Source organism: Orcinus orca, chromosome 5, assembly GCF_937001465.1.
Source record: "Orcinus orca chromosome 5, mOrcOrc1.1, whole genome shotgun sequence".
NCBI classification, from domain to species: Eukaryota; Metazoa; Chordata; class Mammalia; order Artiodactyla; family Delphinidae; genus Orcinus; species Orcinus orca.
Window position 1 is genome coordinate 120518866 of NC_064563.1, and position 27319 is coordinate 120546184.

General features: G+C 37.3%; 1 long non-coding RNA gene and 1 pseudogene across 2 annotated transcripts in view; both read right to left on the reverse strand.

Annotated features, from left to right (window-relative positions):
* The window catches only part of LOC117199176 (uncharacterized), a 46789-nt gene extending 20114 nt beyond the window's left edge, over positions 1 to 26675 (reverse strand). Inside the window, exons 1-3 of one of the 2 annotated variants that reach the window (XR_007477675.1) lie at positions 23469 to 26675; positions 17490 to 19014; positions 12177 to 14768 (exon numbers count right to left, since the gene is read on the reverse strand). This is a non-coding gene — a long non-coding RNA (uncharacterized LOC117199176). Of the gene's footprint in view, positions 1 to 12176; positions 14769 to 17489; positions 19015 to 23468 lie in introns of those variants that run through there. The other variant, XR_007477676.1, reaches the window with a different exon arrangement.
* On the reverse strand, positions 21905 to 23458 carry LOC101269756 (RNA-binding motif protein, X-linked 2-like; annotated as a pseudogene).
* Positions 26676 to 27319: the final 644 nt, after the last annotated feature.

Genomic DNA, 27319 nt, shown 5'->3' on the forward strand with positions numbered 1-27319 from the left:
ACTTACTTCACTCTGTATGACAGACTCTAGGTCCATCCACCTCACTACAAATAACTGAATTTCGTTTCTTTATCTGGCTGAGTTATATTCCACTGTGTGTATGTGCCACATCTTGTTTATCCATTCATCTGTCGATGAACACTGAGGTTGCTTCCATGTCCTGGCTGTTGTAAATACAGTTGCAATGAATATTGTGGTACATGACTCTTTTTGAATTATGGTTTTCTCAGGGTATATGCCCAATAGTGGGATTGCTGGGTCATATGGTAGCTTTATTTTTAGTTTCTTTAAGGAACCTCCATACTATTCTCGATAGTGGCTGTATCAATTTACATTCCCACCAACAGTGCAAGAGGGTTCCCTTTTCTCTACACCCTCTCCAGCATGTATTGTTTGTAGATTTTTTGATGATGACCATTCTGACTGGTGTGAGGTGATACCTCATTGTGGATTTTTTTTTTTTTTTTTCGGTGTGTGGGCCTCTCACTGCTGTGGCCTCTCCCGTTGTGGAGCACAGGCTCCGGACGCGCAGGCTCAGCGGCCATGGCTCACGGGCCCAGCCGCTCCACGGCATGTGGGATCTTCCCGGACCGGGGCATGAACCCGTGTCCCCTGCATCGGCAGGCGGACTCTCAACCACTGCGCCACCAGGGAAGCCCCTCATTGTGGTTTTGATTCACATTTCTCTAATGATTAGTGATGTTGAGCATCCTTTCATGTGTTTGTTAGCAATCTGTATATCTTCTTTGGAGAAATGTCTATTTAGGTCTTCTGCCCATTTTTGGATTGGGTTGTTTATTTTTTTGATATGGAGCTGAATGAGCTGCTTGTAAATTTTGGAGATGAATCCTTTGTCAGTTGCTTCATTTGCAAATATTTTCTCCCATTCTGAGTGCTGTGTTTTCATCTTGTTTAGGGTTTTCCTTTGCTGTGCAAAAGCTTTTAAGTTTCATTAGGTACCATGTGTTTATTTTTGTTTTTATTTCCATTTCTCTAGGAGGGGGTCAAAAAGGATCTTGCTGTGATTTAGGTCGAAGAGTGTTCTACCTATGTTTTCCTCTAAGAGTTTTATAGTGCCTGGCCTTACATTTAGGTCTTTAATCCATTTTGAGTTTATTTTTGTGTCTGGTGTTAGGGAGTGTTCTAATTTCATTCTTTTACATGTAGCTGTCCAGTTTTCCAAGCACCACTTATTGAAGAGGCTGTCTTTTCTCCATTGTATATTCTTGCCTCCTTTATCAAAAATAAGGTGACCATATGTGCGTGGGGTTATCTCTGGGCTTTCTATCCTGTTCCATTGATCTGTATTTCTATTTTTGTGCCAGTACCATACTGTCTGGATTACTGTAACTTTGTAGCTTTGTAGCTTTGTCTGAAGTCAGGGAGCCTGATTCCTCCAGCTCTGTTTTTCTTTCTCAAGATTGCTTAGGCTATTCGGGGTCTCTTGTGTTTCCATACAAATTGTGAAATTTTTTGTTCTAGTTCTGTGAAAAATGCCATTGGTAGTTTGATAAGGATTGCATTGAATCCGTAGATTGCTTTGGGTAGTAGAGTCATTTTCACAATGTTGATTCTTCCAATCCAAGAACATGGTATATCTCTCCATCTGTCTGTATCATCTTTAATTTCCTTCATCAGTGTCTTATAATTTTCTGCATACAGGTCTTCTGGCTCCTTAGGTAGGTTTATTCCTAGGTAGTTTATTATTTTTTTTGTTGCAGTGGTAAATGGGAGTATTTCCTTAATTTCTCTTTCAGATATTTCATCATTAGTGTACAGGAATGCAAGAGATTTCTGTGCATTAATTTTGTATCCTGCTACTTTACCACATTCATTGATTTGCTCTAGCAGTTTTCTGGTACAATCTTTAGGATTCTCTATGTATAGTATCATGTCATCTGAAAACAGTGACAGCTTTACTTCTTCTTTTCCAATTTGGATTCCTTTATTTCTTTTTCTTCTCTATTGCTGTGACTAAATCTTCCAAAACTATGTTGAATAGTAGTGGTGAGAGTGGGCAACCTTGTCTTGCTCCTGATCTTAGAGAAAATGGTTTCAGTTTCTCACCATTGAGAATGATTTTGGCTGTGGGTTTGTCATATATGGCCTTTATTATGTTGAGATAAGTTCCCTCTATGCCTACTTTCTGGAGGGTTTTGATCATAAATGGGTGTTGAATTTTGTCAAAAGCTTTTTCTGCATCTATTGAGAAGATCATATGGTTTTTATCCTTCAATTTGTTAATATTGTGTATCACATTGATTGATTTGTGTATATTGAAGAATCCTTGCATTCCTGGGATAAACCCCACTTGATCATGGTGTATGATCCTTTTAATGTGCTGCTGGATTCTGTTTGCTAGTATTCTGTCGAGGATTTTTGCATCTATGTTCATCAGTGATATTGGCCTGTAGTTTTCTTTCTTTGTGACATCTTTGTCTGGTTTCGGTATCAGGGTGATGGTGGCCTCAAAGAATGAGCTTGGGAGCGTTCCTCCCTCTGCTATGGTTTGGAGGAGTTTGAAAAGGATAGATGTTAGCTTTTCTCTACATGTTTAATAGAATTCACCTGTGAAGCCATCTGGTCCTGGACTTTGGTTTGTTGGAAGATTTTTAAGCACAGTCTCAATTTCAGTGCTTGTGATTGGTCTGTTTATATTTTCTATTTCTTCCTGGTTCAGTCTTGGAAGGTTGTGCTTTTCTAAGAATTTGTCCATTTCTTCCAGGTTGTCCATTTTATTAGCATATCATTGCTTGTAGTAATCTCTTATGATTCTTTGTATTTCTGCAGTGTCAGTTGTTACTTCTCCTTTTTCATTTCTAATTCTATTGATTTGAGTCATTTCCCTTTTCTTCTTTATGAGTCTGGCTAATGGTTTATCAATTTTGTTTATCTTCCCAAAGAACCAGCTTTTAGTTTTATTGATCTTTGGTATTCTTTCCTTCATTTCTTTTTCATTTATTTCTGATCTGATCTTTATGATTTCTTTCCTTCTGCTAACTTTGGGGGTTTTTTGTTCTTCTTTCTCTAATTGCTTTAGGTGTAGGATTTGGTTTTTTATTTGAGATGTTTCTTCTTTCTTGAGGTAGGATTGTATTGCTATAAAGTTCCCTCTTAGAACTGCTTTTGCTGCTTCCCATAGGTTTGAGTAATATTGTTTTCATTGTCATTTGTTTCTAGGTATTTTTTGATTACCTCTTTGATTGCTTCAGTGATTTCTTAGTTATTAAGTAGTGTATTGTTTAGCCTCCATGTGTTTGTATTTTTTACATATTTTTTCCTGTAATTGACATCTAGTCTCATAGCGTTGTGGTCAGTAAAGTTAGTAGATATGATTTCAGATTTCTTAAATTTATCAAGGCTTGATTTGTGACCCAAGGTATGGTCTATCCTGGAGAATGTTCCATGAGGACTTGAGAAGAAAGTGTATTCTGTTGTTTTGGGATGGAATGTCCTAGAAGTATCAATTAAGTCCATCTTTTTTAATGTATCATTTAAAGCTTGTGTTTCCTTATTTATTTTCATTTTGGATGATCTGTCCATTGGTGCAAGTGGTGTGTTAAAGTCCCTTACTATTATTGCATCACTGGCGATTGCCCCTTTTATGGCTGTTAGCATTTATCTTATGTATTGAGGTGCTCCTATGTTGGGTGCATAAATATTTACAATTGTTATATCTTCTTCTTGGATTGATCCCTTGATTATGTAGTATCCTTCTTTGTCTCTTGTGATAATCTTTATTTTAAAGTCTATTTTGTCTGATATGAGAATTGCTACTCCATCTTTGTTTTGATTTCCATTTGCATGGAATATCTTTTTCCATCCCCTCACTTTCGGTCTGTATGTGTCCCTAGGTCTGAAGTGGGTCTCTTGTAGATGGCATATATACAGGTCTTGTTTTTGTATCCATTCAGCCAGTCTATGTCTTTTGGTTGGAGCATTTAATCCATTTACATTTAAGGTAATTATCGATATGTATGTTCCTATGACCATTTTCTTAATTGTTTTGGGTTTGTTTTTGTAGGTCTTTTCCTTCTCTTGTTTTCCTGCCTAGAAAAGTTCCTTTAGCATTTGTTGTAAAGCTTGTTTGGTGGTGCTGAATTCTCTTAGCTTTTGCTTGTCTGTAAAAACTTTAATTTCTCCATCGAATCTGAATGAGATCTTTGCTGGGTAGAGTAATCTTGGTTGTAGGTTTTTCCCTTTCATCACTTTAAATATGTCCTGCCACTCCCTTGTGGCTTGCAGAGTTTCTGCTGAAAGATCAGCTGTTTACCTTATGGGGATTCCTTTGTATGTTGTTTGGTTTTTCTCCCTTGTTGCTTTTAAATTTTTTTCTCTGTATTAATTTTTGATGGTTTGATTAATATGTGTCTTGGTGTGGTTCTCCTTGGATTTATCCTGTATGGGACCTTGTGTGCTTTCTGGACTTGATTGACTATTTCCTTTTTCATATTAGGGAAGTTTTCAACTATAATTGCTTCAAATATTTTCTCAGTCCCTTTCTTTTTCTCTTCTTCTTCTGGGACCCCTATAATCCAAATGTTGGTGCATTTAATATTGTCCTAGAAGTCTGTGAGACAGTCCTCAATTCTCTTCATTCTCTTATCTTCATTCTGCTCTGAGGTAGTTATTTCCACTATTTTATCTTCCAGGTCACTTATCTGGTTTTCTGCCTCAATTATTCTGCTATTGATTCCTTCTAGAGATTTTTAAATTTATTGCATTGTTCATCATTGTTTATTTGCTCTTTAGTTCTTCTAGGTCCTTGTTAAATGTTTCTTGTATTTTCTCCATTCTACTTCCAAGATTTTGGATCATGTTTACTATCATTACTCTGAATTCGTTTTCAGGTATACTGCCTATTTCCTCTTCATTTGTTTGCTCTGGTGGGTTTTTACATTGCTCCTTCATCTACTGTGTGTTTCTCTGTCTTCTCATTTTGCTTAAGTTACTGTATTTGGGGTCTCCTTTTTGTAGGCTGCAGGTTCGTAATTCCCATTGTTTTTGGTGTCTGCCCCCAGTGGCTAAGTTTTGTTCAGTGGGTTGTATAGGCTTCCTGGTGGAGGGGACTAGTGCCTGTGTCCTAGTGGATGAGGCTGGACCTTGTCTTTGTGGTGGGCAGGACCGTGTCTGGTGGTGTGTTTTGGGGTGTCTGTGACCTTATTATGATTTTAGGCAGCCTCTCTGCTAATGGATGGAGTTGTGTTCCTGTCTTGCTAGTTGTTTGGCATAGGGTGTTCAGCACTGTAGCTTGCTGGTCGTTGAGTGGAGCTGGGTCTTAGCATTGAGATGGAGATCTCTGGGAGAGCTTTGCCATTTGATATTACATGGAGCTGTGAGGTCTCTGGTGGACCAATGTCCTAAGCTCGGCTCTCCCAAGCTCTCCTCTGAGTTCTCAGAGGAGAAAAAAAAAAGGAAGAGAGCAACCAAATCAATAAAAAAAATCTACCAGTGATAATAAACTCTAAATATTAAACTAGATAAACATAAAACCCAAAAGAAGTTAAATGCAGAAGGCAAACCCCAAGTCTACAGTTGCTCCCAAAGTCCACCACCTGAGTTTTGGGATGATTCGTTGTCTACTCAGGTATTTCAGAGATGCAGCGTACGTCAAGTTGATTGTTAGGATTTAATCTGCTGCTCCTGAGGCTGCCAGGAGAGATTTCCCTTATCAAGCATATCGTTTGCAAATATCTTCTCCCATTTAGTAGGTTGCATTTTTGTTCTTTTGATGGTTTCCTTCACTATGTAAAACTTTTCAGTTTAATGTCATCTCGTTTGTTTATTTTTGTTTTTGTTGCCCTTCCCTGAGAAGACAGAGCCAAAAAAATTTGTTAAGATCAACGTTGGAGAGTGGACTACCAATGTCTTCTTCTAGAAATTTTATAGTTTCAGACCTTATATGTAAGTCTTTAATTAATTTTGAGTTTATCTTTGTATATGGTATGAAAAAGCAGTTCAGTTTTATCATTTTGCATCTAGCTGTCCAGTTTTCCCAACACCATTTATTGAAGGGACTGTCTTTTCCCCATTGTATATTCTTGCCTCCTTTGTCATAGATTAATTGACCATATGTGTGTGGATTTAATTCTGGGTTCCCTATTCAATTCATCTATACATCTGTTTTTGTGCCAGCAACATACTCTTTTGATTACTATAGCTTTGTGTTATAGCTTGAATCCAGGGAGCTTGATACCTCCAGCTTTGTTGATCTTTCTCAGAATTATTTGGGATATTCAGGGTCTTTTGTGGTTCCATTCAAATTTTAGGATTATTTGTTCTAGTTCTGTGGAAAACGCCATAAGCATTTTGATAGAGATTGCATTGAATCTGTATATTGCTTTGGATAGTATGGACACTTTAACAATATTAAATCTTCCAATCTATGACAACAGTATACCTTTCCATTTAGTTGTGCCATCTTCAATTTCTTTCATCAGTGTCTTATAGTTTTCAGAATATAGGTCTCTCACCTGCTCGTTTATATTTATTCCTAAGTATTTTATTCTTTTCATGCAATTATTATTGAGATTTTCCTCATTTCTTTTTCTGATAGTTTGTTATTAGTGTATAGATATACACTAATAACTTTACTGAATTTATTTATTAGTTCTAATAGTTTTTAGGTCAAGTCTTTAGGGTTCTGTCTATATAGTATCATGTCATTTTCAAACAGTGACAGTTTTACTTCTTTCTTTCCAATTTGGATGCCTTTTATTTCTTTTTCTTGTTCTATTGCTGTGGCTAGGACTTCCAAAACTATGTTGACTAAAAGTGGGAAGCAGCTGCATAGCACAGGGAGATCAGCTCAGTGCTTTGTGACCACCTAGAGGGGTGGGATAGGGAGGGTGGGAGGGAGGCTCAAGAGGGAGGGGATATGAGGATATATGTATACATATAGCTGATTCACTTTGTTATACAGCAGAAACTATTGTATAACAATTATATTCCAATAAAGATTTTTAAAAAATAATAAAAATTTTGAAAGAACAATAAAAGTGGTGAGATTGAGCATCTTTTATTGTTCCTGATCTTAGGGGAAAAGCTTTTAGCTTTTCACCATTGGGTATGATGAACCTATTTACAAAACAGAAGTTGAGTCACAGATGTAGAAAACAAACTTATGGTTACCAAGGGGGATGGGGGGAGGGATAAACTGGGAGATTGGGATTGACATATACACACTACTACATATAGAATAGATAACTAATAAGTACCTACCGAATAGCACAGGGAACTCTATTAGATACTCTGTAATGAGGTATATGGAAATAGAATCTTAAAAAGAGTAGGTATATATGTATGTATAACTGACTCACGTTTTCGTACAACATAAACTAACACAACATTGTAAATCAACTATACTTCAATTTTTAAAATTAATTTAAAAAACTATGGGATGCAGCAAAAACTGTTCTAAGAGAGAAGTTCATAGTGATACAGACCTACCTCAAGAAATAAGAGAAATCTCAAATAAACAATCTAACTTTATACCTAAAGGAACTAGAAAAAGAAGAACAAACAAGCCCAGAATTAGTAGAAGGAAAGAAATAATAAGGTCAGATTGGAAATAAATGAAATAGAGTTTCATCTTCTATTAATTTATGTGTATTGCCAGGTCCACATTTTACTTTGCCTCCAGTGCTATCATTCCACATATGTATTTTCCTATGTTAAAGTCTGCTCCTAGAATATCTTTAGTACCCCCAAATAAAGCCCACTAACAGCTACTTCCCTCTCTCCAACTTCTCTTGAAAATGCACCCCATCGATGAATTATCTCTGACTAGAAAGAAGGCAGAGTGATCTCCTCTAATGCCCTTTGTTAAACATTCTCAATTGATCCTTGATACAACAAAATACAGTTATACTTTCTTGTTCCACATATAATATATTAATTATTTAAACTTACATTTTAAAATTATGCTTTTTTTTTGTCCTGGATTATAAACCTAAAGCCATCAAGTTCTTTGCCTGATTTGGCATGGAATCTAGATCATATACCATATCATATACCAAGAGGTATTCAACAAGTAATGTGCAAATCATTCATTATCTACAAAATTTTATAAACATAAATAGCCAAGCTGATTAAGCAAAATACTAAAGAATTACGTTCTTCAACATCAGTGATTTCATTAATTCAATGTTCTAACTTCCTTATTGTCTGAGACACATCCCTAATTGATAGGTGAACAATCATTTATCGTTTAATGACAAAATCAAATAAACTACATGACAACCTGAACAATAAGGCAAAAATTGATCTTTAAAGCTTCCCCCAAAAGACCCCGAATCAACAAGAAATAGATCAATTTAGTCATTAACGGTAGACAAGGCCATCACACCCAGGTCAAAAATTCAACTACATTTGATCTAACGATCAAGAGGTCATTTTTTCCTTTTGCCATTTGCTAAAGTCTACTCATTTAGCCTCCCTTAACTCAATTTTTAAAAATATTTTAAGACAATGATAACATAGCACTTATTGATTTGAAAAATATCCCAATTTATAAAATAGCTATAACACAAACATTTTATTGACTTTGTTTTTAATAGACAGTGGGCTAAGACTTAAAAGCACATTTTACAAGTGTAAAGTCCTCATATTTGAGCCACACACAGAAGAAATACTGCCTCCTTACTTACTGATAGATAGTATTAAAGGAGAAGGCAAATAAAATGGATTGTACAAGCATCTGAGCTCATCATTCAATAGAATCCATGAGAATGATAGGTCATGTGCTAAAATGGTTATTTCTGGAGAGCTGAACATGGCAATATTGTAAGATCAGCCTTATTCAGATTTTGTGACTGGTGATTCAGAAAAAGTCAGGCTGGAAACAAATGTAGGCTTGGAACAACTTCTCAAATGTTAGGTGCTCTGAGAATTTTGTAGTGACTTCAACTTTTTATTAATTAAAAAATGTTTTCAGGGTATATGCCCAGTAGTGGGATTGCTGGGTCGTATGGTAGTTCTATTTTCAGTTTTTTAAGGAACTTCCACACTGTTCTCCAGCGTGGCTGTATCAATTTACATTCCCACCAACAGTGCAAGAGAAAACCATAATTCAAAAAGAGTCATGTGCCACAATGTTCATTGCAGCTCTATTTACAGTAGCCAGGACATGGAAGAAACCTAAGTGTCTATCAACAGATGAACAGATAAAGAAGATGTAGCACACATATACAATGGAACATTACTCAACCATAAAAAGAAATGAAACTGAGTTATTTGTAGTGAGGTGGATGGACCTAGAGTCTGTCATACAGAGTGAAGTAAGTCAGAAAGAAAAAAACAAATACTGTATGCTAACACATATACATGGAATCTAAAACAAAAAATGGTTCTGAAAAACCTAGGGGCAGGACAGGAATAAAGATGCAGATGTAGAAAATGGACTTGAGGAAACAGGGAGGGGAAAGGGTAAGCTGGGATGAAGTAAGAGAATGGCATTGACATATATACACTACCAAATATAAAATAGATAGCTAGTGGGAAGCAGCCGCATAGCAAGGGAGATCAGCTCTCAGTGCTTTGTGTCCACCGAGAGGGGTGGGATAGGGAGGGTGGGAGAGAGATGCAAGAGGGAGGAGATATAGGGATATATGTATATGTATAGCTGATTCACTTTGTTATACAGTGGAAACTAACACACCATTGTGAAGCAATTATACTCCGATAAAGATGTTTAAGAAAAATGCAGAATCTAGTTGCCTTCTATAAGGCAACATTAAAGAGATTTGTAAAAATAGAAAATGATTCTACTCTTTCATTAGTATTTTTGGAAAATAATTTTTTTTAAAAAACAAAAAAAAAATATTTTCAAAGCCCCCATAAAGGTTTGAAAAACTATGAAAGTTCAAATGAATGTTTGTCCTTCAAAAAGCAAAATTAGACAAAACAATCAAAAACCTGGAGAAAAGACATCAGGGCACAAAACTAAAATATGACAATTGAAGGTTGATTCTGAAGCCAGACTACCTGGTGAAATTCCAGCTCTAGCACCTGTTAGCTGAGTAGTTAGGAAAAGTTTCTTTCAAGTGACAAATGGGGATAATAATAGTACCTGCTTCAAAGACTTCTGTGTTCATTTAGGTACAGCTATTAGAACAGTGCTGGGCACATAGGAAGTACTACATATGATAATGTTGATCATGATGACAACAATGACGACCTATAAACTTTTCTGTCATTAGTGCATTTTCTGAAAGCATCACCAGATTAGTTTGTCTGTATTTCTTTTATTGAGGTTCTTTGCACTTAAGCCAAAAGAGAAGTAGCTGCTTGTTTTCTGATATTCCTAATAAGATGAGACCTATTCCAGTGAAGCATTCTTTTCAGAAGAGTAGTTGAAATTCCCCAATGTGATGAGTCCTCCAGGGGAGAATAATGGTCTTCAACTTAAAATTGAAGTTAAAAAAAAAGAAATTTCAAAATATTAAAAGTACTATGATGATGTCTGAAAATTAAAATAATTGCAAAAGATAAAAACAGCCATTTCTAATATGGTAATTATTGTCTGAAATGAGTGCCAATTATAGGTCAGAGGAACCTACAAAATACTGTGTATTCTATTATATATTACCAATTTGGTTAAAGAGGGATGGCAGTATCTGTATGCATATTGTGCAAAGAGAACAAATATATTGCAAATATACTTCTATAGTTATATTACCTATTTTACTGCTGCATGTCTAATGAACAAGGGAATTCCACTTTTCATTATTAGCCTGCAAGACTGGCATTTGCTTTACAAGGGAATTGTCAATACAGGAAAAGGGAGATCTCAGAAGTTATCCACTCTACTAATCAGCTCATTTGCCACTGGCACATGGATTTAAAAATTGCCCAGCATGGAATCAGAAGCCAGTAATACAGTGTTTTATATCTAGGCATGAGATATAAAATGGTCAATTAGCAGTGTCCTAATAAACAAATGTATTTTGAACAAGAAAGCATTTCAAAACCATTTTTGCTGTGTCCTAATGTTTCAAGCACTTTACCCAAATACTCTTACCATATAAGTACTCTCCCACTGGGATGGACTGGTCCAGGATATTTCAAAATATCATTTTAAGGAGCACATTCTTGTTTCTCCCTAATCTTACAAGCTTTACTTTCAAAGACCTTTAACAACAGGTGCTAATAAGGTAGTTATCACAATTGGCTACTGTTTATATATTTAACACTAAGTATTAGAGAATGTAGTGATGATAGATAGAATATATTATCATCATTATTTATTTTCCATTATTTTCTGGAGTGTCTGTTGCCTTTAGGAAATATTACTTGGCAAAAAGCACAATACCCTCCAGCACCACTTTTGCTGTGGTTTTCCGGAAATGCCAAATGCTACAAGCCTCCTGGGGATGAAGACAGTTTTGCAAACATGGATGAGGGCTTCATTTGCTGCCTTTTCACTTAAGAGTCCTCAACAGAACCAATTCTGCACTGATTATTTCTGACGCCATTCTATTTTGAAATGATTTCTCTAGCAAAATTTACGTTGGAAAAATCACAAACACAAGGAGAATGTTTTTTGTTCCCATAACACATTATTTAATAGCATTTTCTCCAAGTGACAGTTATTTTTCCTTCTGGAATATTCTTCTTATGAAGAACGATTTTAGATATGTAGAGGTATTGTTTTACAAATAAATTATGACAGGGATTTCTGTGAAGATGCTAAGTAACTTATATGAGAACCACTGTTTCAGATTTTGCAGGAATTTCAGAATCCTACTTTGAAGAGAATGTTATGGCCAGGATCACTGTAGCTAAATGGGAACTAAAGCAATTATCTCCTACAGACAGCCTTTAAAAGAAACCACCTTTACTCAGTTCTCCAGATACTTATGTAAAAAATGATGTTTGGCATTTGATTCTACTAGAAAACCCTCACCTTTCCTTCGGCTATTTGGTTATGTAGACTTGACCTTAGATATCACAGAAGAAATACAGACTTCAGGTAAATGAAACCAGAGTAACACATGAACATCTAGTGTTTCCAATTCTAATGATTTCTTGGGCAACTAGAGTTTACTTCACTTTACTTCACTCTTGATAAGAAAAATAATTATCAGTGATATATTGATAAAATACCTTTAAAATCCTGTATCTGACAGTTTAAGGTAAAGTTTATGCTCTGGGAGTTCAAATTTTACTGCCTTTTTAATAATTTGTAAATTATGTTGACACTTTTAAGAAAAATGTCCATATTATCTAAGTCCAAATTTTACCGCTTTATTATTTCTATTATGTATTTTGAAAATGGAAGTCTTTTGACCTTAAATAACCAAGTAATAAAATAAAGTAGCAAAAGAAACTGAAAAGCCATGCATCTGACTCTTTGTTTCAAACCATTAAAACTCAGAAAAAAATTGATGACTTAATTCATAACCAATAGAAAAATGAAAAAAATCCTTCTTTATACTGAAAGTGTATAGCTAGAGAATAAAAATGAGTAATTTCTGGTTGGTCAAGATAATGGGTAGTTATTATTGTACCGATATATTTAATAGCTTAACCCAGATGGCACTACCTTTCTTCGTCTGTTCTTTGTGAGAAATTACTTGGCTATTTACTACACTTATTTCCCAAAAGAGTGCTTATTATTCTGGGAACACTACTTTACAAACACTCTATCATAAAGAAAAATAGGAAAAGATAATGTCCTCCACCTTTGAAATCTCAATAACATTTTAATGTTAAAAATGATCTGCTTTTTCCTATATCAGTGGTAACACAAATACAGGCATATTTCAGAGATATTGTGGGTTTGGATCCAGACCACTGCAATAAAGTGAATATTACAATAATGTGAGTCACACAAATTTTGTGGTTTCCTGGTGCATATAAAAGTCATGTTTACACTATACTAAAGTCTATTAAGTGTGCAATAGCATTATGTATAACAATGCGCATACCTTAATTAAAAATACTTTATTAATAAAAAATGCTAACCATCATCTGAGCCTTCATAGAGTCTTAATCTTTTTGCTAGTGGAGGGTCTTGGCTTGATGCTGATGCTGCTGACTGATCAGGGTGATGGTTGTTGAAGGCTGGGATGGCTGTGACAATTTCTTAAAATAACACAACAGTGAAGTTTGCTGCATCGATTGACTCTTCCTTTCACAAATGATTTCTCTGTAGCATGCACTGCTGTTTGATAGCATTTTGCCCACAGTAGAACTTCTTTCAAAATTGGAGTCAACCCTCTTATGCCCTGCAGCTTTATCAACTAAGTTTATGTAATATTCTAAAACATTTGTTGTCATTTCAACTATCTTCACAGCATCTTCACCAGCAGTAGATTCCATCTCAAGAAACCACTTTTTTTTTTTTTGCTCATGCATAAGAAGCAACTCCTCATCCACTAAAGTTTAATCATGAGATTGCAGCTACTCAGTCACATCTTCAGACTCCACTTCTCATTCTAGTTCTCTTGCTATTCCTACCACATCTGCAGTTACTTTCTCCACTGAAGTCTTTAACCCCTCAAAGTCATCTATGAGAGTTGGAATTAACTTCTTCCAAACTCCTGTTTATGTTGATATTTGACCTCTTCCAATGAATCGCAAATGTACTTAATGGCATGTAGAATGGTGAATTCTTTCCAAAAGGTTTTTCAATTTACTTCACTCAGATTCATCAGAAGAATCACTACCTATGGCAGCTATAGCTTTACAAAGTATATTTCTTAAATAATAAGACTTGAAAGTCAAAATCACTTCTTGGTGCATGGCTGCAGAATGGATGTTGTTTTAACAGGCATGAAAACATTAATCTCATTGTACATGTCCATGAGAACTCTTGATGATCAAGTGCATTGTCAATGAGCAGTTATGTTTTGAGAGGAATCTTTATTATGAGCAGTAGGTTTTAACAGTGGGCTTAAAATACTTAGCAAACCATGTTGTAAACAGGTGTGCTGCCATCCATACCTTGTTATCTCATTAATAGAGGACAAGCAGAGTAGATTTAGCATAATTCTTAAAGGCTTTAAGAGTTTCAGAATGGTAAATGAGCCTCAGCTTCCACTCAAAGTCTCAAGCTCCATTAGCCCCTAACAAGAGAGTCAGCCTGTCCTTTGAAGCATTGAAGTCAGGCATTGACTTCTCTCTAGCTAAGAAAGTCCTAGATGTGGCATCTTCTTCCAATAGAAGCCTGTTTCATCTACATTGAAAATCTGTTGTTTAGTGTAGCTAGATATTCTGGAACACCTGCTGCAGCTTCTACATCAGCACTTGCTGCTTCACCTTGCACTTTTATGTTATAGAGGCAACTTCTTTCCTTAAACCTCATGAACCAACCTCTGCTAGCTTCAAATGTTTCTTCTGCGGCTTCCTCACCTCTCTCAGCCTTCACAAAGTTGAAAAGAGTTAGGGCCTTGCCCTTGATTAAGCTTTGACTTAAGGGAATGTTATGGCTGGTTTGGTCTTCTATCCAGACCACTAAAACTTTATCAGCAATAAGGCTTCTTCGCTTTCTTACCATTTGTGTATTCACTGGAGTAGCACTTTTAGTTTCCTTCAAGGACTTTTCCTTTGCATTCACAACTTGGCTAACTGTTTGGCACAAGAGGCCAAGCTTTCAGCATAACTCAGCTTTCAACATGCCCTCCTCACTAAGCTTAATCATCTCTAGCTTTGGATTTAAAAGTGAGAGACAGCAGCACTTCCTTGCACTTGAACACTTAGAAGCCATTGTAGGGTTGTTCATTGGCCTAATTTCAATATTGTTGTGTCTCAGGGAATAGGGAGGCCTGAGGAAAAGGAGAAAGACAGGGAACAGCCAGCTGGTGAAGCAGTCAAAACACGCACAACTCTTATCAATTAAGTTCATCTTAAATAGGAGTGGTTGGTGATGCCCCTAAATAATTACAGTAATAACATCAGGGATCACTGAAAACAGATCACGATACACATATAATAATGAAGAAAAAGTTTGCAGTGTTGTGAGAATAACCAAAATGTAATACAGAGACATGAAGTGAGCAAATGCTGTTGGAAAAATGGTGCCAATAGACTTTCTCAACACAGGGTTGCCACAAACCTTCAGTTTGTATAAGAAAACACGATTATTTGCGGTGTGTAATAAAGTGCAATAAAGTGAAGTAGGTCTGTACTAAAAAATCCTATTTGACAGAAATCCAACAAGAAGCTGAAGTAACATGCCAGACGTGTGGGAAAAACACTGTGGAAAACAGAAAAAAAATGCAGTAATCCTTTACCCAATAAATTCCTAGCATTTTAACAGACGGCTTTGTTATTGGCATTCACACATTATTTCAACAATTACCATGCTGTCTGCCAATCATTGCTTACTAAAATTTGTAAGGACAAAAATGATGCCCATTTCTGTGAAAATACAGTTGACCCTTGAACAACACAGGTTTGAACTGCATGAGTCCACTTATACGTGGGTTTTTTTCAACAAATACATACTGCAGTATTATACAACCTAAGGTAGGTTGAATCGATGGATGTAAGACCACAGATATGGAGGTTAGTGCCCTTAACTCCCATGTTGCTCAAGAGTCACCTGTATTGAATTAAGAAGTTCAAAAGTATGATACCCTTATTAATATTACTTATTGCATATTAAGTCAAATGAAGTATAATACTAATCCTGAGAAGTAGCCTCTTAAAATATAAAAATACCTCGCCTGAATCTATTTCTGCTCTGTACTCTTATTCCACCAACTCGGCTCCCTGTACAAGTCTAATCTATGTTCAAGCTTATTTAAACATATGAAACATTTCAGAGTTTAAATATGAAATGTATCCTGTTACTCAAGCTTTCTCTACTAGCAAACTTGGCTTCAAGCAGACCCTAGAGGCAAACCCTGTCAGAGAAATATTCTCTAGGCCTACCTACCCTCTTCCAAATCCATCTCACTAGAGTAAACAAGCCGCGAAAGAAAATCCCCATCCCTAAAATGTTGCTTAGCTTTTGTGTTGCACTAGAGGGTATTATCGACATCCATTCAGAGTTGCGGTCCAGATTTCCCCTGTATTGGTTTCCACTACTACATCTATTATATGATATTCTTTTCAAGCTTATGTTTATAGGAGAAAATCTGAAATACTCAGCCATTGAGCAGACCAAACTCCTAAGCTCAATATACTTCTATCTTCTATGTATTTATGGTCCAAGACTGGTCTTCAGTTTAAAAGTAAAAGAATCAAATGAGACAAAGCATCAAAAAATATATTGCAACTCAATTTAGGGTTTAGTCTAGAAGGCCAAGGAGACTGTCACTTAAGAGAGAACTTCAACCTCTCAACAAATCAAAGTTTATTTTCTTTGACTAGTTCCTTAACTGAAATGAAAAGGTAATTTGTATCATTTCTTGACATGCACAAGCAACTAGTAAATTGAGTCAATCAGCCATAAGAGGTACAATAAGCATTAATGTAATTGATATTAATCATATCCACTGCAATTATGTAAATATAGCTTGGAATGCCATGTGTCAATTTAGTATGCTACTGGTGCTTTTAGAGAACCTATGAATTTCTAAACTCAAAGGCACTAAGAATGCTTGAAAAGCATTGGTATTGCCATTAGCTATGTTCCAGCTGACTTAGGTATTAAAGATCATCTTGACTTAAGATGGTTACATCCCAATAAACCCATGGTTAAGTTGAAAATATCCTAAGTTGAAAATGTATTTAATATACATAACCTACCAAATAACACTGCTTAGCTTAACTACCTTAAATGTGCTCAAAACACTTACATTAGCCTACAGTTGGGCAAAATCACCTGACACAAAGGCTATTTTATAATAAAGTGTTGAATATCTCCTGGAACTTACTGAATACTGTATTGAAAGTTAAATAAAGAATGATCATATGGGCACAGGATGGCTGTAAGTGTATTGATTGTTCACATTTGTGATCACATGGCTGACCGGGAGCTGCAGGTCATCACCACTGCGCAGCATCATGAGAGAGCATCATACTGTATATCGTTAGCCTGGGAAAAGATCAAAATTCAAGCTTCGAAGTACAGTTTCTACTGAACGCGTTATCATTTTCACATATTGTAAAGTCAAAAAATCGTCAGCTGAACCATCATAGGCTGGGAACCATCTGGATAGGTTAAAAGCTACTCTTGCCACATCTCACAAATAAAGCTGTGAGTGATTCCATCCTAGCCCTCTGGTGAAGCACAATTAGATGAACTAGATGAATTTTTATGCCTTGTATTACATTAACAGCCAATGCATTGAGGTTCTTCATTTGCACGTGGGGGCATGAGAGGAAAGGAAGCACTGAATTGTCCTTCAGAATGTGTGGTCCTGAAATCTATTTTTGTAGGTGAGCTCTTTGAGATGCCTTCTGAATAAGGGCTCAAATTATTAAAACAAAATGCCATCGTCTATGGCAAAGAAAGAGTTTGACTACATGAATGAGACAAAACAGAAACCCCTGCGAGTTAAAGGAATGCTTTAAAAGAAGGATAAGACGGGGCTTACCTGGTGGCGCAGTGGTTGAGAGTCCGCCTGCCGATGCAGGGCACGCAGGTTTGTGCCCCGGTCCGGGAGGATCCCGCGTGCCGCGGAGCGGCTGGGCCCATGGGCTGTGGCCGCTGGGCCTGCGCGTCCGGAGCCTGTGCTCTGCAGCGGGAGGGGCCGCAGCAGTGAGAGGCCAGCGTACCGCAAAAAAAAAAAAAAAAAAGAAAACTAGGATAAGACAATTGTGTATCTGTCACATATTACAAAAATATAACTTCAGGAACATCCACCTCTGTTTCTGCTTTTGCAATTTTAAGTTTTAGTCAAAAACTCTCAGCCATATCTTTCTCTCTTCCTATTGCGGAGATATAGCTCATGTGATGTCACAAGATGAAGGCTGTTAAGGCAGCTGCTCATCATAAAAGGTCTCTAAAAAGCAATAGCTTCAGCTGTATCAAATCTTCCCTGTGGAGCCATATTCAGACACATGAGCCAAACTCATACCATGTGCCTTCTTCCTCTCATACAAATGAAAAGCAAAACACTGGGGGGAAAAGACAGTAAAATCAACATTAGGCCTGTCAACTTAATTATTTCAGCACAAGTTATTGAGTTTTATGTAATGGATTCACCCCAAATTATGTGCTCCTATAAAAAAATCATCTTTGATAACAGATATTGTTATTTAACTTATGGCTTATTTTCCATTTAGAATCTCCAGGTATTTAATGTCACATGTTTTAGGCAATAGGACTCCTCTATATAAATACAATGCATCAAAAATTTAACCTGGGGGCTTCCCTGGTGGCGCAGTGGTTGAGAGTCCTCCTGCCGATGCAGGGGACACGGGTTCGTGCCCCGGTCTGGGAAGATCCCACATGCCGCGGAGGGGCTGGGCCCGTGAGCCATGGCCGCTGAGCCTGCACGTCCAGAGCCTGTGCTCCGCAAAGGGAGAGGCCACAACAGTGAGAGGCCCGCGTACAGCAAAAAAAAAAAAAAAAAAAAATTTAACCTGCTTGCTCTTCTAATCAGAGGCAGCTCTACTGTGAAGTGATCGAGGTAGCCACCAAGGACTTCATAGAGGAAGTTTCAAGTAATACAGTCAATTTTACTCTCACCTTACAGAATTAAGAATAAAATTCAGTTTTCCCAACATTTGATAAAACATGTGTTTTGTTTCTTCTATTACAATTTTAAATAACAAGATAAACAAGTGTATCACACACACAGGCAAGAGTATTATGAAGTCACAATACAGCTTTGGTTGGGTATCTCACTAATTCTAGGCCCACCTTTATTTCAAATGGATAATATTTGAGAAAAATGATTAGCCTCAATCCAAATGCCTAATATATCCAGCCATATTCACCAGAGCTATGCATTTCAGTTCAGAATTTTGTCATTTTATTTCACTCACAAAATTCTTTATGACTGAATCAATTCACTTACATCATATGTATAAATGATGATCAATGGTTTGGAAAAACCAAAAAGCCAAAACCACTCATATTCTTCAACCCAGTGATCCAATTCCTGAAAATTTGTCCTATGGAAATAACATAAGAAACAGCAGCAAAGTAAGCACATGTTCAGTGCACTGCTACTTTAAGGGAAAAATAAATACTTCTACATGTTTGCTAAATTATTCTATATTCACTATACGACATTATATAGCTATTAAAATTATTGAAAGCTGTGTATTCTTATATTTAATAAGCAAAAGACTGTTTGAAGGTGCTGTTTATATTTGCTCACCTTTAGTGCTACCTGGTGTTCTCCCTCATCTTTCTTGCGAACTGCGCGTACACTGGTCACCAATAATTTCCTAATGGTTAAATTCTGGGCCACTATCAACCAGTTATTTTGATTGACTTCAACAAGGAGCAAAAGGTACTCAACCTTCTCTGCCATCATCTTCCATTTCTCCGCTCCCTCCCTACCACATATACTTTGCTCCTTTTCCTGTATGCTCTAGTCGTAAACTTGGGGGCCTTCCTTGTCCCCTAAAATGATCTCTTAAATATCTGTTGTAATCCTGAGTTCCTCTCTATCTCCTGCACCAAGCTGCCTCGTTCAGTCCCTCATGATCTCCTCCCTAAACTACTGCAATTGCCTCCCTACTCATCTCTCTGCTCCCAGTTCCTCCCCAGTCTACTTCATCCTCCACCTTCCCAATTTCTCACCATGTCACTTTCTCTTTAAAATCATTGATGCCTTCAAATTAAACTCAAATAGCTTGTATAGTATGCAGGGACTTTCTCGCATCTCGCATCTTTCTCGCATCTCTCCTTTTCTCAAAGGAGAAAAGGCCCTATTTCACATTGCTATGTGCTCCCACTTATACTAAACAACTTGCATCTCTCCTCATTTCTGCACCCGTTGGAATCCCTGCCTGCAACGTCTTTTCTTACCTTATTTGCCTCACTCACTCACCTGTGTCTCCTTTTACTATTCCAGAGTACTCTAAACATAACTTCTAATTTAACTGTTTACATGTACATCTCTTCCACTATATCTTGACCTCCTCTGGTCAGGCATTGTGTCATATTCATTTTTTTATCCCCAACTATGTTATAACCTCTGGTATTTAGTAGAAGCCTAAGAAATATTTATTGAATGAATGAATGAGTGAATGAAAGGAGTAAATAAAGGACCTACAGCTATGTAAAATATGCATACATGTAGGCAAAGACTAGAAGTAAATGTGGGAAATAGCCAATTTCTGATAACTGAATTAAAAGTATTTCTATTTTCAGTTCTATTTTCAGTTATTTTATGAAAATATTACAATTATAAATATCTTTAAAATCCATAGTAAATGCCTACTATAGAAATTTCCATTGATGAGTAAATACTGATTAGCAGTATTCTCCTTGCTTATAGTACTGGTAACTTCTGTATGTACTAGTGCAATATAAGTAGAGATCTTTTGAGAAAACTTTTAGGCCAAATAGAGTTCCTGTATAAAAAATTACTGGTCCAAAGTCACAATATTCAAAGTCATTCAAGATATTAGAATCTTGGGGACTTATTTGAAATGGACAGGCAATTTCTGAAAGGTTTGCTTAAGGCTTCTGTCCTAAGTAGTAACCCTGCTAGTTCATGTATGCAGTTCTGTCCATAGGCAGAATATGAAATTGCAAATGGGAGTGAAATGCTCATCAATCAAACATCAAATACTAACAAAATCCAGAAAATCTTTGCATTTTCAATTATGCTAGATCACTTTACATATCCCAAGCTCCCTAGCAGGTAAGCAACTTCTTGTGAGATATAATAAAATACCATGCTTTCTTGGAATACACACACACACACACACACACACACACACACACACATATATGTATATATGAAGTAGAGAAGGATAGCAAGAATATGAGATCAGAAATAATCTATTTTAATCAACCATGATTAGTCATGTATCTCAACTGATACTACTTTCTGTAAGAATATTCTTTGCCCTTTATCATTAGCTGAAGGTACAGTGGAAAAAAAAAACAATTTCCATGACTACTGATATATAAAATCATATAGGAGCAGAAACCTAAATATTTTAAATATGTTTTACTGCTTATTAGAAAAATCACATAATATTAATCAGTTCCCTCTCTGCTGGCTGAAATTCTTCCATGGTAGCCTAAAGAGCTTAGAACCATAAAAGACTATAGAGATCATCTAGAGCTTCTAACTTTTGCACATCCTGCTACATAGAAAATGGTAATATTTAAGCCAAATACTATGGGAGGGGAGTTACTACATGGTGGATCACCACAGAGAACTACTCTTAAATCTTAGGCATCAAAATCTCAGGAGTTTATCGGGATGTCCCTGGTGGTCAGTGATAAAGAATCCACCTTCCAATGCAGGGGACTAGGGTTCGATCCCTGGTCGGGGAACTAAGATCCCACTTGCTGCGAGGCAACTAAGCCTGGGTGCCACAACTACTGAGCTCCAGCACCTCAATGAGAGAGCCCGTATGCCGCAAACTACAGAGCCCACACGCCCTGGAGCCCGCGCGCCACAACTAGAGAGAGAAAACCGGCCGCCACAACTAGAGAGAAGCCCGCGTACCGCAACAAAGAGTCCGCACACCTCAACAAAAGATCCCGCATGTGGGTGCTGCGACTAAGACCCAAGGCAGATAAGAAAGAAAGAAATGACGAAAGAAAAAATCCACTGAAAAAAAAAATCTCAGGAGTTTATCAAAGGAGCCATACAAATCTGGTAATGTAATTTCAACTGTTGTAAAATTTTGAATGGTTGTAGGAATACAGAACAAAACAAATGATGCTCAAATTTTAAAGAAATTCTATTAAATTAATTTATTAACATATAATTAATAAACCATAAATTTAATAATAATTAAAATTACATAAAATTAATAAAATTTTAATTAATAAAATTAATATATATTAATGACTTTATATTATAAAATTATACAAAATTAATAAATTAATTCCAGTCCCATAGCATTTTAAATATCACATTTCATTTCAAACTTTAAGGATCTAAGCAGGCTGCAGTCTTGGTCTAGCCCGTGGTCACTGGGATTGGAGAATATGTGTGGCTGTGCCTTCATATCAGCTAAAATCTATCTGAGCTTCACCTCTGTCCCAATCCCTGCTCTTCTTCTCTTTCCTCCTCTGGTCTCTGATCAAGGGCAGGTGGACTCAGAGCCTGGGTTCTCCTTCCTCAGCCCCCTCTCCAGATCCCTCCGTACCCTGCAGTAAGCTGTCCCCTGCAGCAGCCATCCCGGCCTCGGGGTAGCTGGGTGTTAGGGCTTCGTGCCCTCTGTAGACTCTAGCTTAACCTTGGTAGGTTTATGGGAGCCTAGAGAATCCTCTTTTTTTAAATCTGGCCTCTGGCTGGCAAGGACCATGGCTTATTTGTTCCTCTTCATCTTTAACTTGTATATCAGTATTCACTTTGATATTCTTTCTTCTCTGTTTTTCCCATTTGTGCCATTCTGAGAGTGCCTCATCATCCAAGCTTTCAGATGAACTAGACAAGGGGATCTGAGCCCCATAGCCCCTCTCCCAGAGCTTTCTGGTGGCATCATCTGCATCCTCTGAGGACTGAGGGGGACGGGATGGTAGCTAGGTATGTGGTTGACTCGGATAACTCTTCCCTTGATCTTGATTCCATTAAAATTGTCAACGGTCAAACTTGTACTCCTCTGGTCCTCATAGAAGATAAAGAAGAATCCTTTAGACTTCCCTGTCTTCCTGTCCTGCATGAGACTAATGCTAACAATCTCCCAGTACTGGGAGAATACACAGAGGCTATCTCCTTCAGTCAATTCATAAGAAAGGCCTCCCAGGAAGATCCAGGCACTGTCCTTGTACTCGGAGTGCCATGATGCCTCAGCTATCACCATAGTACCAGCCTTGCATTCATTCAGCTTGTCAACCAGCTGCACTTTGGTTAACAGGTTCATCTCCCTGGTCTGGGGCACCACACAAGAGCACCCCAGTGCCTGGGAAAAGCCCACTTCTGGTGGACGCAAGAGAGCGCTGCTTCTGGTGAAGACCTTCAGGGCAGGTGACCCATCCCTGCCCTGCTCTCCCCACATGCCCTCAGCTGCCATTCAAGTTTCAACTTTTCATGGTACCTCATTCACTATGAAGAAGTGTGCTACTGCTCACTAGTTTGAAAGCCCTAATCTAGTCCATTTAAAAAATAGATGATTAGGTTGAAACAAAGGCTTCCGTTCTGAAAAGATGTCTGATCATAGAAGTTGTAACTTCTGTTTCATTTTTTTTCCTTATAATAAATCCATTTGAGAGTCTACAATGTGCTAGTTTCACTTTGGCTAAATTATTAAAAGTAAATATGTTACAAGGAAGAAACTTAGATTGAGCTTTACTTAATATGACTCATTGTATTAGAGTTCTCCAGAGAAATAGAACCAAGAGGATATAGGTAGGTAGGTAGGTAGGTAGATAGATAGACAGACATATATCTATGTATAAACAGATTTACTATAAGGAATTGGCTCACATTGTTACAGAAGCCGAGAAGTCCCAAGATCTGCAGCTGGCAAGCTGGAGACCCAGAAGAACTGACGGTGTAGTTCGTGTAGTTCCAGTCTGAAAGCTGAAAGGCTCAAGACCCAAGAAAAGATGATATTTTAGTTCAGGTGGAAGGCCAGAAAAGACTGATGTCCCAGCTCAAAGCAGTCAGGCAGAAGGAACTCCCTCCTACTAAGGGAGGGTTAGCTTTTTTATTCTATTCAGGTCTTCAACTGGCTGGATGAAGGCCACCCACATTAGGGTGGGCAATCTGCTTTACTCATTCTACCAATTCAAATCTTATCCTCATCCAGAAACACCCTCACAGACACATCCAAAATAACATTTGACCAAATATCTGGGCACCACGTAGTCTAGTCAAGTTGACACATGAAATTAATGATCATACCCATCAGATTTCCAGATTAAGTCCCAAAGCCACTCTATTTCTGCTTCACTTTTTCATACTTATTTTATTGATGTAGAGAGTGATCCTTTGCTCTCAAAGACGGGAGTTCCCAGGGTGAATGCAACACACATTTGTGTGTACAGCCTAAAATGGCAATGAATAACCAATACCTACTAACATAAGCAATGACTCCACTGAGTGACTCGTAGCATTTTGCAGAGTCTTAGTTTGATTTGATTTCTCAAAATCAGCCACCCAAATTTCTGTGAAACTACTGCTACTTCTGTAACCCACAAGTCTATAAGAACTGACCTTTTTTTCTCCCAAAGTTGTGCCTCACTGGGTATGTCAGTCATTTGCTAGTAGTCCCACTTGAAAGCTTCGTGAAATAGTCACTTAGGTGCAATGCTCATATTCAATCTCGTCATATGTCCAACCTGTTAAATTTGAAACCCAGAAGATAATCGCACACTTGTCACCCTGCTTTTGTTACTTCATTTCTATCATTATTGCTAGCACAGATAAATGCACTCAAAATTGGCATATAATAGAGAAGCTGTATAAGTATTAGAAACCCCTTTATACCTCTAGCACAGAAAACACACCTCTACAGTTGTACAACTTGACCCATAATTAAATGTCATGTAAGAGGCAAGATATATGTATTTCTAGTGAATAAGTGGACTTCTTGATTTATTTTACTTATGAAAGATGGACTAATGACATATGCTTCAGTGAGATGTTATCATGGATATAGCTGATAAAATATAACCCTGTGTGTTAGAGAAGGGATTTGAAAATACTTACTCAGCTCTTTCCAGGAGCTTAAATAATTTACCCCAAGTCTTTTCTATCACAAGCCTCCAGGTTATTCTACACCCTTGAGACCATATGGGAATCAGGAGGTGGAAGTCAACCACTGTCAGTTATAAATCTGAAAGGCATTAGATGGAGGAACACACGAGGAAAAATATCCTCTCCAGTGTTGTTATTACTTGTATCGTCATTAACAACAACACAAGTTACAAGTGTCTTACTGGAAAAATGATGAGAACAGACATTGAAAAGCCTAGCTAAATAGGAATGTGTAGCTATACATACATACTCCCTCTTTGTCTAAAAAGTCCACTTCACTAAAAAAAAGCTATATGAGGCACAGCAGGCCCAGTACCTAGGACCAGAATACTTTTTGAGGCCCATGAAAATGTCTTAATTCTTTAAAATCAGGAGAAAGATTAATTTCATGTCAAAGAAAATGTTTTAATGTATAATTATATCTTTAAATCAATGTAATCATAGAACATAATTTTTGCTAATTTTGTTTAGGGATGATGGGGTCTATGAAGACAAAAGTGCTTAAAGTCCATAACAGTTGCAATGTGGTCCTACTCCCCAAAGCTATGTTTATCCTACGTAGCCCTGCCTTCCTGGCCGTAGCTGATTGAAACAGGGATAGATGCCTGACCTGCATCAGGTCTATCAGATTCTGTCTCCTATGGGTTTGGAATTGAGATTTAAACTTAATATTAATAAGTATTTGTTAGTTTATGGGACCTGCACCTTTTGTAGCCTTTGGTACAGTCATGTGTGTGATACAGTGATCTGTCCGCAAGAAAGAGAAAGGAATGAGAGATGATGTGGCCTGTGGGACAGAGAGAATGAGATGGGGAGATGCTGCCTGAGCTCCTGGTGTTCCCTAGTCTCTGTAGGCTGGGGCTGGTTGTCCAGACTTTCTTGGAATCTATGAGATGTCCCAGTCTCCTTTCTTAAATTCTATTTTTTGGCTAAGCTGTTTGAAATTTTTTTTTGCTAATTTTAATCTAAGAGTACTGCATTAGTTTGCTAGGGCTGCTATAACAAAGTACCACAAACTGGGTGGCTTAAATAACAGAAATTTATTATCTCACACTTCTGGGGACTACAAGTCTGAGATAATATTATCAGCAAGATTGGTTTCTTCTGAGGGCTTTGAGGGAAAGCTATGTTCCACAATCTCTCTTTGGCTTGGAAATGTCTATCTTCTCTCTGCATCTCTTCATATTGTCTTCCCTCAGTGTGTGTCTGTGTCCAAATTTCCTCTCCTTATAACAGTCATACTGGATTAGGGCCCACCCTAATAAGCTCATTTTAATTTGATTATCTCTGTTAAGACCCTATCTCCAAATAGGTCACATTCTGAGGTATTCAAGGTTAGGACTTCAACATATGAATTGGTGGGGGACACAATTTAACCTATTACAAGTATTAAAACAAGAGGGTAAATGTAGATTAAATTGTAGAGTGCCAGTGTATTATTGTCATTGATATTTTTGGTATATTTCTTCTATTTTATTGAATTTGAATTTTTAAAAAGCACTTGAACACATAGAGGAAATATCTCTGTAGAAGCAGTCTAGGGGAAAGGATAATTGCACAGGGCAGAGGTGATGGCTAGAAGACATGAAAGTGGAGACAGTATCCAAAATGGTGTGGAATGGTTTTTTGGGAATGAAACTCATTTTCATGTTAAGAGCTGCCTGTGCAAAACCTTCATTCTAGTAACTTGGACCTTCTAAACCATGTTTTGTTAAATAATTCTCATATATAGACAGAGCCTTCAGAGAATGTAACAGAAGTTCCTGAGTACATGTGTTAGCGTTTCTGCAATTTCTGGACTACGGTAAATAGCACAGTATATCATGTAATGTATAGCAAGAAGCTGGGAATCTAAAGATAGCATTAAATTAATGAAGTGTTGTACAGACAAGGGACATTCTCATTATCTTTCATTATTATTCTTTTTTTTAAAATTTTATTTATTTATTTTTGGCTGTGTTGGGTCTTCGTTGCGGCAAGCGAGGGCTGCTCTTCGTTTGTGGTGTGCAGGTTTCTCATTGTGGTGGCTTCCCTTGTTGCACGCGGTCTTCAGTAGTTGTTACACGCGGGATCAGTAGTTGTGGCACACGAGCTTAGTTGCTCTGCGGCATGTGGGATCGTCCCGGACCAGGGCTCGAACCCGTGTCCCCTGCATTGGCAGGTGGATTCTTAACCACTGCGCCACCAGAGAAGCCCTCAAAACTGTTTAATACATTAGATGAAAGGGAAATAAATAAATAAATAAATGGCCCTTTATATGTTTCCTCCTCCTTCCCCTAAACTTGACTACCATAAACTTAATTTTGCCCATAATTTTCTTAGGTTTTAAATTTCCAAAACATGATACAGTATCCCATAATAGCAAAGAAAATGTACTGTAGAATCAGACCACCTGAGCTCAAAGCCTTCCTCTGCCTCTATAATGCAGTTGTAGGCAACCTATTTAATCTCTTTGTGTCTCAGTTTCCACCACTATAAAGTAAAAATAAAAAGAGAACGTTGGGCTTCCCTGGTGGCACAGTGGTTAGGAATCTGTCTGCCAATGCAGGGGACATGGATTCAAGCCCTGGTCCAGG